Here is a 17,394-nt window from a genome sequence, read left to right as displayed (position 1 = left end):
ATTTTATTCTCAGCTGATGATTCTGAAGCTTAGAAAGTATCTTTGTCTCTGTGTTTCCAGAGAATATAACAAATTTTAGGCCCCTTTAATGCAAAATTGACTGCTCTGCCCTGATTTGCTATTTAAAAATCAAATATACTTTTCATAGAAACATTACAAGAATATTCTCAGATACCGTCTATGAGATAGCCAAAAATCTAATAACAACACAATTGTACCTCAACAGGAGAATAAATATATTACTTGTAGCGTATTGGCATAGTGGAATACCACAAATCAATGAAAATGAATCACAACTACAAGAACATGGATGAATCTCACAAACATATAAGTCGAAGAAGCCAGACACCAGACAATGCATTCTTTATGATTCCATTTGGAAAAAAATTAAATGGCAAATTACTCTCTGGTGTTAGACATAAGAATAGTGGTTTCTCTGGGAGGAGTATAATGACTAGAAGGGGGTACAAAGGATTCTCTGGGGTGGTGGTATGTTCTATTTCTGATCTAGGTGTTGCTTATGTAGATACTTATTTGTAAAAATATCATTGAACTTTACAACATGAATTTTGTACTTCTTTTGCATGTATATACTACTTTCTTAAAAAGTTTTCTTAAAAAGGAATATATCAAAAAAAACAGAATGTATCACCATTTTTGTACTTTGCATTTAAGCTTAATATTAATGCAATATAATAGTGTTATATATTTAATTACTGAGTATTAATCTTAATGTATGTTAAATCATATTTATATAGAGAGAGATATAGTCTATTTTTACTTTCTCCAATGGAACACTCTCAGTGTTTAATGACTATTATTGCCCTTTTTAAACAAAAAAATTGAGAATTAGTTATATTTGATATATCATGAAATTATAGAATAGCTTATCAGTGATGTTTATGTTTTTGGTCTTTTCCTGTTAATGAAGAACTAACAGGTTTATTCTGATAGTTTAATAAACTTTTTCAATACCAAATGTATTTTCAGAAAATTCTGTAAGATATTCCATCCATAATTTTTAAAACATTGCTTTCCTTGTTGCTATTTTTTGAAGTTGCAAAACAGTCGGCATCAGATATTTTGAGAAAGATGAAAATTCAAGCAAATTCTGCTAATACCACATTTTGTTAGAACTCAGCAAAAAGATCATTGCTTTATTCCTTAGAAATAATTTAGAATGCTGATTTCTCTTCTGCCATTTTTTCTGTAACAAAAGTCAATAAAAATGGCAAAATATATTAGGAAAAATACCCCCAGACATAGCTGCAAAGTTAAATACTTTCTGTAACTACTAAAATACTTTGGCAATACAAAAATAGTAGATGATCTGTAATTATGGATAGCCAGTTGGATATTTACCACTGTAGCAGTTAATGAGCACTTCTGCAACAGTATTAAGGAGACTGTAACACTGAAATAAACTTAACCAATCCACTAGAATGACATAGAATGACAGTGTGCTGATTTTACTGTGGATATGGAAGGAATTGTCACAGTTTCTAAAATCTTAAATGTGTGTGTTGAAGGGAAAGTATCTCACGTTTTTAACATTTAAGAAAATTCATCTTCCAGAACACGGCCACATGGGCGAGACTTAGAGCACTAGATTTTGAAGATAGATATGTTCATGCCATGTTGTTGCATGAAGTTATACTTTCCTAGCTACACTCGTTGCATTAAAGCCCTGAGGGGGGAAAAGAAGACAAACACAACGTGATAAAGTGTGCTATCTCTCTGAAACATGTATCTCTGGGATTCTGAAGAATTTAAGAGGTTCTTCACCTACCCTCCTTTCTAGCCTTTCTTTTTCACACTGATTAAAATATTCTTCATGTGGCTTCCCTGGTGGCACAGTGGTTAAGAATCCACCTGCCAATGCAGGAGACATGGGTTGGAGCCCTGGTCCAGGAAGATCCCACATGCCGCAGAGCAACAAAGCCCGTGCTCCACAACTACTGAGCCTGCGCTCTAGAGCCCACGAGCCACAACTACTGAAGCCTGTGCACCTAGAGCCCACGCTCCGCAACAAGAAGAAACCACGGCAGTGAGAAGCCTGCACACCGCAATGAAGAGTAGCCCCCGCCCGTGGCAACTAGAGAAAGCCCACGTGCAGCAACGAAGACCCAGTGCAGCCAAAAGTAAATAAATAAAACATAAAAAATAAATAAATAAAAGAAAAGAAGATAGTCTGCATGGCTTATTACAGCACATTTTTGCCTGTTATTATCACAGCTTTGAAATAAGATCCTTTGTTGGGGCTTCATCATATTAGTGTGAAAGCTTCTTATTGAAGCTGGCATTCTACATCCTGTGTTGCTCCTGAGCTGCTTTACTGATTTCCTTTTTCTTGTGTCTGAGCTAGATAATGTAGAACAGCCTTCCCCCAAATTTAAGGAGCTCTTTCTTTTAGGCAGGAGTCTTTCCACATTTTTAACATATGACTTTATTTTACTAAAGATGCAAAATTAATTACCAAGCATGCAGAGTAAACAATAGACACATTGTCTCTATTCAAATTAAAGTTTCCTACCCATTCTTGAAGCATTGTGAGTAGAATCCATACATACAAAGAAATGACCTCACAATTAAAAGTGACTTTGAGTAAAATCTGATTTATTGTTTAATCCAGGCACATGATTCATATTCCCTATCTTCCGTGTCCCTCTCTTTCTGCATCTCACTTTGCTCTTTCTCCCCTCCCACCCCAACCAGGGAACTTTTTAAAAAAGTAAACTGTAATGCTGAGATTTCTGTGTCAAGGTTAAAAGGAATCACTTTAGAAATCAGAAGTGTCACTCATGTTGCAAAACTTTATAAGAGATCTCTGGAGGAATGCACCAACATATTAGCTTAGTACATAGAAAAATAAATTGAAAAAGAAAAGCCCTGCAGTAATGAAGCCTGACTATATCTTCAAAGCAACTGCCATTTTTAGAACATAATTTCCTTTATCCACAAACAAATAGAAGGTAAAAACTGGATGTGTAACAATATGTTACTTTCTTTATTATATTTCCACATAGTTTGTGCAATCCAAAGTAGATCAAATGACTTTAAAAATAATATTTGAGTAAATGCTTTGCAAATAATATGTAGCTTTTTATTTGTTTTGTTTGTTTTGTTTTGTGGCTAGAAACTAGGTGTTGATTCCTAGGTATAGATTAAGAAGCCAACACATACTAACTTGAAATTCCTATCCGTACATCCACTTGAAAAGCACTCATATTTTTATTTGATAGTAACATGTCAGGAACTTGTTCTTTATTTTAACTTGGAAAGTTCTGCTTTCTGTTTAGACTGATTTCTTTCCACATCACTCCAAGACACCCTCAGACTTCTTCATTTGAGTTATGACATTGTTTTTATTTCATTAATTTCACTAGCACAGGTTCAAAGAGTTGAGTCAGTTTTAGATATAAGCTATCAAAAAGCTCTGTTGTTTGTGTCTTTATAACATCAGTGTAAATAGTGTAGACATTTTTCTTACTATGAAATTAGAGTTGCAACATCAGCTGTTGTCTGAGAGTATATTTAATTATGAACAAGGAAAATAGCAGAATAAGATTTTAATATTTCAGATTGTTATGGTGATATTAAAAGGCTTTAGTTTATTAATTGACATTTTTTAAAGTTTCTAATGATGTAGATTAATTGTGCCCCTCAGGTATTTTTGTGCAAGTAAATTAGAAATGATTGATGTTCCCACTAAACAAAGTAACTATAAGGAAAATGCAGTGATTTCTTTTATCTTGTTAATGAATATTTTGAAGCAGGTTAATCTGTGGCTAGAAATATAAGACATTCTGCAATACCTGGAGGTTAAGTAACATGTTTTATACCTATGAAAGCTACTGTTTTATAGTGATGATGTCGGGTTAAGTAACAGTAGTAGTTACTAGACAATAGAATGGCTAGTAGTAGTTCATCATGGCAATTATCTGTTGCTGTAAGAGATTTCACATATTCTTTGTTTGCTAATGATTTCTAAACAAGGCCTATAGATTTGCAATATATCATATCACATTATTAAGGACATCCAATATACGTGATGAAAAGAGTCCATTGAATAAAATAGTAAATGGATGATTATCAACTTAGAAGGGTTTTTCTTTTTTTGGGGGGGTTAAAATTTATTTATTTTTGGCTGTGTTGCGTCTTCGTTGCTTCATGGGCTTTCTCTAGTTGCGGCGAGCGGGGGCTACTCTTCGTTGCAGTGCACGGGCTTCTCATTGTGGTGGCTTCTCTTGTTGCGGAGCAAGAGCTCCAGGCACGCGGGCTCAGTAGTTGTGGCACGTGGGCTTAGTTGCTCCGTGGCATGTGGGACCTTCCCAGACCAGGGCTTGAACCCTTGCACTGGCAGGTGGATTCTTAACCACTGCGCCACCAGGGAAGCCCCACAAGGCTTTTTCTACCACAGAATTGTTTATCTGATGAATTTCAATGGTTTGGTATTGTGACTGTATCCCAGCTCAGCCCCCACCTCAGCCCCCAAATCTACTACCTACCTTATAGGACATTTGAAATAATAAAATGAGATAATGTATTTAAAACATCTTTTCATTTCACTTGGAAATAAATCAACACAATCCAAGTTGATTAGAGCTCATGTTCAGGAACCATCCTATGCCTTGCATTAAGGCAAGCATTTTTTTATAGTTCCAAAGAAGTTTCTTAGCAAAAGAGAAATACAAAGAATACTACCCCTATTGTAGCTGTTTGGGGAACCTGTAAAGAATTGTGAAGAGTCTTGAGGTTTTATCCTACTTGCTAGCTTACAACCTCCCCTGCCAGTTTCATGGATGCTAGCAGAAGATATGAGACTCCTGGGACAGAAACAAAGCACTTTATTATTTACAGGAATCATAGCCAGAGTATAAGCATTTTCTTGTATGAGTTCCCAAGCTCCAAATCTCACAGGATAGGTTGCATTTCAGGAGAGGCACCTTGACTGTAGGGACATAAATCTCTTACAATCAGGAAACATGCCTACCCTTGGCCCTGAAGAGAGACATTATCTTTATTTTTCTGCACAGTAAGCATGGCTGCACTTTGCTCCAGAGGGAGACAGTGTTTCTGTCGTCCAGTGTTGTTATACATTTGAAAAGATATTTCAGAAGAGAAGGGCAATCAGTGCTTTACTTGCAAGACAGGCAGAAATGTAAGAGATCCACAGAGCATTGTCTTTCGACAGAACCCACGCAGATGCAGTATGAATGCCACCTATCTCACTATCCGCATCAATTCAAACCAACTAGAACCATTTAGGACAATCACTTCAGCAGCAGGTAACTATAAATGGAAACTTAACTGAGGAGTAAAAAAATAGAGGATTGGATTATGTGCATGCATCAGTACAATCGTCATATAATCTTTGATTTAGAAAGTTTTAAGTCAATTTTTGATGTTTAGAAGTGAATGTTTAAGAGGATTTGGTCAACTCAAAAATAATCTGATAGATATATTGTACTGTTTCCCATGCATATTTTAGGTTCTCATACATGAAGAATTAAACACAAAGAAATAAAAAGTGAGTACAAAGTTTGCAGAAAATATGCTGAGCCAATGTTACGCAGTTTCATATATCTCTAAATTTTCTTGCCTTTATTGGATGTATGTAAATTATCCTATCTAACATTTACTTGAAATTCTTGTGATTTAATTAAAAGAATGGTATTTGTGGCAGAGAATTGGAAAGCAATATTTAGCTTTAGTAGATAATTAGCCACTGATCATTTTTCCGATTTCATACTAAAATGAAAACACTGAACAAAACAACATAACAGGAAGAGATTATTTCCATTTCATGGTAGTAAAGTTTCTAATGATTTTGTCATTTACAAAATTCTCCTATGGTTTGTGCAGACATTCAAAATGCAAAGTATTTGATGCAGTTAATTCTTGAGAATCATCTGTGGCAACATATAGCAATGTTTCACTTTTACCATCTAGAAATAGCAATAAACCAAAATAAATTCACCCCCCACCCCCTAAATAAAGCTCAAGTTAAATTGTTCCCTCTACATTAGACATCGTACTGAAACGTATCTGTTTTGCTTAGGCTTAATTTTGAATACTAAATCAATGTGATCAAGATATCTTTCTATTTCTTAATCAACAGAAACACAGAAAAAGCATACTCCATATAAAGCCTTAATCTTTAAAGAAGCTATAAAAATATCAGCTTTATAGAACACTTTTATTTTAATAAAATAGTACTTATTAATATTATTTTATAATGAATACAACTGTCACGTCATACTCCTTGTCTAAAAAAGTTTTTGATTTGAATGAAGATTGATAAACATTCTTTGGATACCTATTTTCTTACTTCCTTTCTTCATATATTCATAATTTTCTTCCACTTTATTCCTTTTACATAACACTGAGCTTTTGGTTTTTTTAAAAAAGGAATTCTTACTTAATAAACAATGCATTCTACTTAAAAATAAAACCACTAATTTATAACAAGAAGAACAAGTAATTTTTCTAGTTGTTCAGTTATAATATTTTACCTATAGTACTTGTATGATCAGCATGGCTGCATTTTTTTGTACCACGGAGTTGACAAAAAAACATAGTGATGAGAGAATAGGTTGTGTGGTATAATGTAATTTATGGACTAAATCAGTGTGTAAAAATCATGCTAACATTTATCTATTTGATAAAATATTCTTGAAGAACTTTGAAAGCATTGAGAGTACAGGTAAAATTCACAATTTAAAATTGAGGTGGTTTCTTATCTAATGAAGATATGCACTTGCAGTCCAAAAACTTAGGTTAAAATCTTGCCTTTGCCACTTCCTATGTGAAATTTTTGAAGTCTCTTAACCTTACTTTTACACAATTCATAGGTTTTACTTGTTAAATAAGGTTAACGTGTAAAAGCATTTGGTACATACCAGTTGTTTAATAAATATCTGTTAAATATAAGGAACTTCTTTTTACTTGAATCCAGGTTTTACAGAACCATAGTATCTTAAATTTGAAATGAACTTTAGTGTTCTTGTTTAACTCAATAATTCTGAGAATTCTATTTCAGTATTTGTAAAGAATGAGTAGATAGAAATTTTCTACTGGGAGAAACTATTTGTATTGAAAAATGTTACACAAAAGAAATGTAGTTTTAAAATTACAAAATGCGTTTTCTGTTTTCTTCTGATTGTGACTTCTGTTTTATGATCTTCACAAATGAATTGTTACGAAACACTTTTGATACCAGTATGTTCTGTTTTCATAATAGTTCAAGTAATTAATAACCAAGTGAGACCTCATTGACTTACAAATTGATTAAACATTTGTATAGTTTAAAAATAGAAAATAAATAAATAAATAAAAATAGAAATATTTTACACTAAGGCATCATCTGAGATTCACTTATAAACATGAGTTATGCCATTAATTATGCTGTTTCCTGATAATAGAATTAAGGGTCATTTTTTATTTGTATTATTATCAGATATTTGCAACATGAAAACAAATAACCCAGAAGAAAAAACAGCAACAAATTTTCCCATTGTGAAAAAGTTTGCATGAAACTACTGTCTAGTACCTGATAATATAAAATTAGTAGATGGTGATTTCTCATCTTTCTGAGGTAATTACTTCCTCTTTTTCCAGCAAACTTCAAAATTGACTTTGTAAGTCTTTTTTCTGCCATTTGAGAGGACAGTTCATTCAGGATTATAGTTCTGTCTTAATGTCATAGTATCATAATATCTTGAACTATGAGATTTAAATATATATATTTGAGCAGAAGGGACAGATTTTTCTCATATACCTCCTGTTCCCATACACGAATCGACAGACTCCCACATTATTAACATCCCCCACCAGAATGATGCACTTGTTAAAATTGGTGAACCTACATTGACACATTATAATCACACAAAATCCATAGTTTACATTAGGGTTCACTCTTGGTGTTGTGCATCCTATAGTTTTGGAAAATTAAGAGATTTTTTGAACACTACTTTATCCATTTTTCTGCCTCTGGTCATGATTGCACATAAACCTTTGAAGATACATTGTTTTATCCTCTGTCTTCATTGAAACTTAGCCAAAAATATGTGTGTTTTGTTTTTTATTACAGTTGTCTTAGAGTATGTGAAGTGGTATCTCATGTTGTTTTAATTTGCATTTTCGAAATAACTAAGGATGTTGAGTATCTTTTCATATGTTTGTTTATCACTTGTATATCTCATTTGGAGAAATTTCTACTCAAGTTCTTTGCCCATTTTGAAATTGTTTCTGTGTCGTTGAGTTGCAGTGTTCTTTATATATTCTGCGTAGGAGACCCTTGTCAGATATATGATATGGAAATATTTTCCTTCATTCCATGAGTTGCCTTTCACTTTCTTGAGATATAATCCAACTTATCTATTTTTCTTCTGTTGGTTGTGCTTTTGGTATCATATCTAAGAAACCATCACCAAGTCAAAGGTCATAAAGATTTTCCCCGTGTTATCTTCTAAACATTTTATGGTTTCCTTGCTTATATGTAGATCTTCTATCCATTGTATTTTAACTTTTTAAATGGTGTGAAATAGGATCCAACCTCATTCTTTTGCATGTGGCTATCCAGCAGCATTTGTTGAAGAGACTGTTCATGCACTATTGAATGATCTTGGCACCTTTGTTGACAGTCAGTTGACCATAGACACTTGGGTTTATTTTTGGACTCTCAATTGTATTCTATAGATCCCTGTGTTTATAATTATACCAATATCACATTGTTTTGATTACTATGGTTTTTAATAAGTTTTGAAATCAGGAAGTGTGGACCTTTTTTTCAAGATTCTGTTGCTTTGGGGTCTCTTGCATTCCATATAAATTTTGTGAACAGCTTTTACATTTTTGCAAAAGAACCACTGGGATTTTGATAGGGTTTGCATTGTGTTTCTAGACTGCCTTTGATGGTATTGCCATCTTAACAACATTAATTCTTTTAATCCATGAACATGGGATGTCTGTCCATTTATTAGGTCCTCTTTAGTTTCATTCTGCAGTATTTTATAATTTTCACTGTATAAGTCTTGCACCTCCTTGGTTAAATTTATTCCTAAATGATTTATTTTTTTCATGCTCTTGTAAATGTAATTATTTTCTTAATTTATTTTTTGGATTATTCATTGAAGGTGTACAGAAGTAAAACTGATTTTTGTGTTTTGATCTTGTACCCTACGAGTTTCCTGACTTTGCTTATTAGCTCTAATAATTTGGGGGGATTCCTTATAATTTTCTGTATGGAGTATCATGTCATCTGCGAACAGATATAGTTTTACATCTTCCTTTCCAATTTCATGCCTTTGATTTCTCTTTTCCAGCTTAATTACTCTAACCAGAACTTCTAGTACATTGGTAAATTACAGTGGCAAAAGTGGACAACTTTGTCTTGTTCCACATCTAAAGAAAAAGCTTTTCATTTTCACCATTAAACATGATGGTGGCTGTGGGTTTTTCATAAATGCCTTTTATCATGCTGAGGAACTTCTTTCCAATCTTATATTTCTAAGTGTTTTTGGATGAAAAACTGTTAGATTCTGTTCAGATGCTTTTTCAGCATCAAATGAAAAAATTATGTTCTATTTTCTGCTTCATTTTATTAGTGTGGTATGTAAATTGCATTGATTTTTGAATGTTGAGCCAGCCTTGCATTGCCGGAATAAATCCTACATGGTCGTGGTAAATAATCCTTTTAATATGCTTCTCTGGATTCAATTTACGAGTAATTTAGGAGGATTCATAAGTTCCTTTTTATTGTTTTTTTTTCTTATTGATAACCAAAATCTTTTTTGTTGTCAATTTCTCTGGTTTTTGTTTCCCAGGAATTTCAAAAGAATCCTTATAAATAACCTTTCTTTTCCATGAAGTCAATTTCACATACATTTGGATTATTTTTCATAAGAGAAATAATTATTTTCCTGGTACTACCTATTAGTTCTATTTCCAAATCTCTTTTAAATTGAGATGGCTAAAGCACAGTACAATAATCATCCAATATTTCATAATAACTATAAATAGATTATAACCTTTAAAAATTGTGAATCATTATATAAGCATAATTCATATAATATTATACATCAACTATACTTCATTTTAAAAAATAATCATCCTAGTTATTTGGTGTCAAGAGTAGTGGGAGGAATATTGTCAGTCTTTCTGATATAATCCATTAGGTTTTTTTATCTATATCAGTGCATAGACTTTGACAGTTGTTTTATTTGTAAATCACGTGTTTTTTCTACAAGTCATGAACTAATCAGAATGTAGAACATACAAAACTTAACCCTTTGGAGGTTACTGTCAATTTGCAGGTACTAATGCATTGATTATCAAACACTTATACATGGGAGTCAGGTACTTGAAGAATTTCTCTTTGAAAGATGTCATATTTGCCTCTATTCATAGACTGTATTAAAACTATGAGTAATTGCTTTTGTTTATATTGATTCTTCAGTTTCACTTATCAATGAGGAATAGTTGAAAATTTTTCTAATTAACTTGAAATTAGAGTTTAACTTCTTCTATTAAGTCATTAATTCATTAAACATGTTTTCTAATATTATTATTTGGCTAGTGTACATCCTCAAGTAATTTCCCGTGTGATTATCCGTATGAGATATAATTTTGGGTCCTTACATATGTGAACAATATATGAAAATTGTCCCAGGCCTTTTTAAAAGAAAGAATACTTCATTTTTTTGTTTTATTTTTCTGTTTTGAAAAAGAGGATCTGAACTGACTGCCGTTAATTCTGTTAAGGATAGTGGAGGACTGCAGTTGATGGGAATATTTTCAGTTGATCATCTTGTTTTCAGCCTTTTTACTGCTTGCCATTCTTTGATTCATCAAGTCTGCTTCCCAACCCTCTGAAGAATATTTTAGGAAAGATTTGTGCCTCCTTAACTTCAGTCCTCTCCAGAAATATTTTTGGCTGCAACTACCTGCACTGTGCTTTATGAATCAATACCTTTCCACCTGCCATCTAGAAATGTGTTGAAATGTCTAGTTTGCTGATGACCTACCACTTGTTCTCTTCATTTTTATGCTTTATAGCTATTAAAAATGCATTTAGTATCATAGTTTAGGTCTCTCAGAGGGGAGAAAAATAATTACATTTTCCCAGTCCATCTTCTTCAATCAAAAGTTTTCTTATAGCAATTCACTGACATATGATATTTGGGTATATGAATAGATTTTATTGAAGCTTTGGAAAATGGGAGGCCCTGCTGCTTGCAATTTATTCTTATTTTGCCATATTCTTGTTCCCAAAAGACATTTGACTGTTTTTTCTATTACTTATGCCTGCATTCTTAACTATTCACTCCTCTTTTTCCTATTCCATTGCCTAAAATTTCTTTATATTTTCATACGGATTATTTTATCTATTTTTTCTTGTCTCTTTCAGAATATATCCTCAGGATTTCATCTTCTTCTCAAGTAACTTATCCAAGTGTTTTCCTAAATCCTTTTTTTCAAAAAGAGAATTCTAGTGATACCTGTTATTTAAGTTGTTTGTTTTAACACTGTTTGATATAAACTCCAATGCTTTGCTTATACTACTATGCAAATTCTACTATATAAGACTCAGTAATATTGGCTTTAACTAGTTGTATCCAACACTGGATACTCTCTCATCTTCGACACATAAACTACTATCTGCAAAGGAAAGACCATACATGAGTTGGACATAGTAAATCCCACAACTTTGTATACTTTAGAGCTAAGGTTCTCAAAATTGAACACTCATCAGAATCACCTGAAAGACCTGCAGAATCATCTGAAGGACAGGTTTCTGGGTCACATCCCATCATTTTTGAAACAATATGTCTGTATGGAGCCCAATAATTTTCATTTCTATTAAGCTCCCAGTACTACTGATCTGGGGACTATAATATGAGAACCATTGCCTGGAGACTCACTATTCCACTGAAAACTAGTATAGCTCAAACATTGTGAATGTCAGAGATAGAAGGAGTTAGAGACACCAAAATATATCAGTAGTTTTTGAAACTATTACCTTGTATAATTGTGACATTTTAATACTTTCAGTAGGTATTCAATAGCACAGAAAGATGTTTGAGGAGGACATAGCAAAAAAATTAGGTGTTTTCTGTGATTAGTAGTTTCACACTCTGGTAAAATGAGTCAAAATGCACATAAGTATTAAACTGCAGCTAATTGTTGCAAATATGGGGACTATACAAAAAAAAAAATAAATTAAAATGGACCTCATCCTCTTGTCAGCATTTGTCTTTTATATGTAAGCCCAATATGTATGAGTTTTTGTGTACTAATGTGAAAGAAATATTTTTTAAAGGTAGGGTTTTTAACAAAGTATGAAATGCTCCTCCTTACCTAGAAATCATGAAGTGTGTGATAATGGCTGAAATAAAATCGGAATTGCTAGTTTCCCATTTTGTAGAGCAATAACCTGAATGTTCCCTGTGGAATAGTAAAGCTACAATATGAAAGGATTTGTACTATTAAAAAGTGAACTTCCAAAGTCTCAGATTTATATTTTTTCAACAACTGAATATATCTCATGATTTAACTTTAAGATAAGTTAGAAAGTATGAACAAATGTCACTTTCTGAGAAGATATATAAATTTATGAAAAACTGCTTTACGAATGTACAGAGACTTCAGGTATTCTTTAGGGGGTGTGTGTGTGTGTGTGTGTGTGTGTGTGTGTGAATACTGAATTTTATCATTTTTGTTTTTGCCAATTTGGTAGGTAAAATCATGTGTCAGTATAGTTTTAATATGCACTTTTGTAACTTTGTGTGTAATAGATGGTTTCTAATATGCTTTAATCTAAGTATCTTCTTCATTTTAAAATACAGCTATATTTTAGTGAGTATGATATATTATATAAATGCAGGACAAGGATTACTAAGATTATGGAAAGATTACTTTTATACTATTTTTCTATTTTAAATATGGAATTCTAAGGTAAATATATGTATGATTTCTATAGCTGATTTTAGAATATAAGAATTACAGATTTTTTTTCTCTTTTTTTTTTTCCTTTTTTCCCCTCTACTTTTTATGTATAAGAAAGTTTTACTTAAACTTATTTATCACATCCAGAATTAGGGTATACCTTTATGGTGAAGAAAAACTACAGCTCATATGTGGTCCAAAGGGTGATATATGAAAGATATATTGCCTAGAGTTAACACTTTTAATTTTTTAGGTAATAAAAAACATTATAGGGGCTTCCCTGGTGGCGCAGTGGTTGGGAGTCCGCCTGCCGATGCAGGGGACACGGGTTCGTGCCCCGGTCCGGGAAGATCCACATGTCACAGGGCGGCTGGGCCTGTGAGCCATGGCCACTGAGCCTGCACGTCCAGAGCCTGTGCTCCGCAACGGGAGAGGCCACAACAGTGAGAGGCCCGCGTACCACACACACACACACACACACACACACACACACACGCACACACACACAAATATACATATATATATATAGACTATATGAGCATGTTTTTTTCTTTGACAGTTACCCAAATCAAAATAATTTCTTTTACAAATTGAACTATGATGAATTAAGAAAACCTTTAAGAACACAAAGGGAGCTATCACAAGAGAATGAAACCTGCCGGATTTAACCTTCAGATTTATTCTGTCACTTATTCTAGGTGTATATGAATCAGCTGGGAAGTAAATAACTACTTTCTAATCTGGAACTGATATGAGATTTTATATATACATATAAATATGTTTTCCAGGAAGGAATGCATTCATTCCAAACAACTCATTACTAAACATGCTGTGTGGGTGTTTATGTGTGGCAGGGGGAGGACGTGTGAGTTTGATATGCCTTTTCTCAGATAACAATATCAGTCCTGTGAGCACGTGACATATGAGAGGACCACTGGAAAGATCTGAAGATATCATTGTTATATAGTTAGACAAAGAAAATAGTGGTGTGTGTGAAAGAGGGAGGGGTTTTGTGGAGTAACTTAAATACTTTGGATGGGCTCCATTAAATAAAACTAAATTTTGAATTAATAATTATTGAATATCTATCTAAATATTAGGCACAAATTTAAAAATGAAAATAGAGCATAACATTTTAGCAAAATGATTACTGAATGAGAAGGTAAAATAGGCCTTACTACTTCAGAGGTGACTGAATCTTAGTTTATGATTGGCTCTTTTCCAGCAGGAGAATTGACAGAGTTCTGATAGGGAGCAAAATGCGACTCTGCTAAGAAATTGGAAAAAATAGAAAAAGTAATTGCTTTAGCAATGACCTAGTTTGGAAGTGGTGGATTCTCTTAGGTAGAATCGGTAACCTTTCTGTCCCTGGCACACTCTTCTGAGCACTCTACTGAGGTCAAATGTCTCTGTCTAGGAAGGTGGAAAGTATTCAGAAACCTGCCAGCATCCAAAATACTGCAGCTGGACTGATTAATGTTAGTGTAGTTGTGTACTAAGGCTTGCTATTCTTTGTGTCCGTGAGCATGAAGTGAAGAGGAGCTAGCTCCTAAAGGTTTTTCTATCTGATACTCTTCAGGATCTAATGAGATCAGTCAACTTCAGCTAAACATCCTAATGCTGAACCTACAACTGGCCATCTCCCTCCACTAACCCATTTGTCTTGAGCTGTTCTCACAGAGGGAATGGCAATGTATGTTTAGGGCAAAAGAAATGCCTATTTTTGTATGACGATTTGAGAAAGGAAAGACAAGTCAATAAAGATGTAGCCGAGGTTGGCTTTTGGATTTGTTCTCTTTTGCTCTGACCAGCGGCACATGTTTGGGAAACTAATCATTTATTTTGAAAGACTTATTCTGCATCGCACCTTCTACTGAGTTTTCTGAAAAAGCAAAAAAGTGTTTTGTCCTCTGGCATTCACACACCAGGTGGTCTAATTTTTGACTGTTGGCTCACAATAGGTATTTGGAGGTTTTCTCCCTGACCTGAATCGATTCTCCAACTGACAGAGCAAAGTAAATCTTGGACAAAAACAACAAAGAATATGTTTCCACTAGCAAGGTCAGTGTAAATTATGGAGGATTTATGTACTAAGGTGATATATTAGAATCCTATGAGTGCTTTTGTTTGAAGAGAAATATCAAAATATCAAGGCATGTTGACTTAGATACGTGATTCTTTTCAGTCCAGTTTTGATAATTAGTATTTCTTCACTCTCCTGGTGCTTCATTAGTTGCACAACTGGGACATGGGCAGTTTTCCTGCTCCAGTCCCTGAAGAAACAGGGTTAGTCGCAGATAATTTTTCCTAGCATGCTTCCTGTGAAAGTGACACCAAGCAAGCATGGCAGTAAAATATGTTTGTCTTCCTAATCACTGGCCTCAAAAGTTGGTCCTTGATTTTGGTTCTGATTTCTTCTGTTTATATAAACCTTTGATAATTTACTTAAGTTTTATAATTTTGACATCATTTGAAGTAATGTATACTAGTAAAACATTGCCTTCTGGGTAAATTATACTGTTTTTCTTTTCTTTTTTTAAACTCTGGTACCTAATTGTATTTCAATTAAGGAATGCCCCCGTTCTACTGTTTTGAGAATTACTTGGCAAATCCATATTCAGTTATTTAAACTGATCATGTTTTTATAGATTTTGTTCCTATTCACTTGGAATTTTTTCATTTCATAGTATAAAAACCTAAGTATTTTTCTCTATTCTTCTAAAATGAACTGTTTTACTGTTTAAACCATTTTCTCTGGATGCTCCCTCATTTTCTTACCTCTTTTTGCAGATAAAAACTAGAACCGCATTATTAGAGGTATATATATTCTATGGATTTTACCATTATGGAGATAGGTTAATGTTTTCCAATGTTTTCGGTACTCTTTTGATTATTCCCATGGTTTTCATCACTGGAACAGAATGATTATTAAGTTTTTAAACTGTTAGGTATCTAAGCTCACCAAGTGAAAGGAAACTTACTGCTATAGATTTTATGGTGTGCCTTGTAAAATACTTCTCCAAAAAATAGAAACAGAAAAATGCGTTTTATCTTTTAAATATATAATGTATTCGCATATTCATATTTTAAAAAGCATGAAGCCCAGTGATTTGTTTTCTACCTACCGCTGCAGCCAAATCATCCACTTCTTTTTGTAGAGATAGGCAAGCAAATCCTGATCTCCTATCCCTTTTATTCAAATTGATTCATACTACACATATTATATTGCACTTTGCTTCAAGTACTTAGTGTGTTTTGGATAACATTCCTTTATTCTTGAAGAGCTCCATAGTCTCTTTATGGCTGCATACTATTCCATTGTATGGGTAATTTATTTAACCTTTGCACTATTGATAGACAAATAAGATTTACCCAGTCTTTTTCTACTGAAAACAGTGATTAAGTGAAATGTTGTGTGCATATGTCCTTTCACGTATGTTCAACAAAGTAGAGGATAAACTTTTAAAAGTGGGATTCCTGGATCAAGGGTAAATGCATTCATATCATTGACCTATTGACAAATTGCCCTCCAGAGGGGTTGTACCAATGTGTACTTAACCCAGCAGTCTTTGACAACACTTGTTTTCCTACATATTCATTAAGAACAACAAATGTTTAGATCTTTATCAACCCGGTAAGTGAAAATGTTTCTGTTTTAAATGGTGCTGAGCATCTATGTATTGTATTTTCTATGAACAATTCATGTTCTTTACTCATATATTTCATTGTGTTCCTTTTCTTGTGATTTGTAACCAAACTTTCTTCACTAGGGAGAGTAGATCTCTATGAGTTACAAATATCTGATCCTATGTGATCTTTCCCTTTATCTTTATTATGATGAGTTTTACCATTCAAGAATTTTTAAAAATTTGTTTGGCATTTTGTGTTATACTTACAAGGCTTAACGTATTCCAAAAATAATTATCAATTTTGCTAATTCTGTTCAATTTTTCACTTTAAAATTTTTTATTTTTAACATTTAAATATTTTATCAATTTGGAATTTGTTCATATAAACTGTGAATGACAGATAGTATTTGTCTTTATTTCCAGATGACAATGAAAGTGTTCCAGCATAATTTATTGAATATGCTAACTTTTCCTTAACTTTATCATTTATTAAATTCCCAAAGGTTATCTGGAGTTTCTGTAATTTTCCATCATAAACTTGAAATTAGTTTGTTTACCTCAAAAAATAAGAATGCTATTGACATTAAAATTGCATCAAATTTATATAGATTTAGGGAAATTTCATATCTTTATAAACTTGATTGTTCAAACCCAAAAAGAGGGTACACCTTGCCATTTATTAGTCTTCTTCTGAGCATTTCAACTTTCTCTAGTATAGATATTGAAATTTTCAGGTATTTTATTTATAACAAATAAAATGTTTATGATGGTTGCTGGCATTGCTATTGTAATTGTTTTGTCATATATATATATATAT

General features: G+C 33.1%; 1 protein-coding gene across 2 annotated transcripts in view; it reads left to right on the top strand.

Annotated features, from left to right (window-relative positions):
• Positions 1 to 17,394, top strand: part of GRID2 (glutamate ionotropic receptor delta type subunit 2) — a 1,308,561-nt gene that overhangs the window by 536,630 nt on the left and 754,537 nt on the right. The gene's annotated exons all lie outside the window — the stretch shown is intronic.

Source organism: Neophocaena asiaeorientalis, unplaced genomic scaffold, assembly GCF_003031525.2.
Source record: "Neophocaena asiaeorientalis asiaeorientalis breed wild unplaced genomic scaffold, Neophocaena_asiaeorientalis_V1.1 scaffold7, whole genome shotgun sequence".
NCBI lineage: Eukaryota > Metazoa > Chordata > Mammalia > Artiodactyla > Phocoenidae > Neophocaena > Neophocaena asiaeorientalis.
This window is presented reverse-complemented; position numbering and strand designations above follow the sequence as displayed.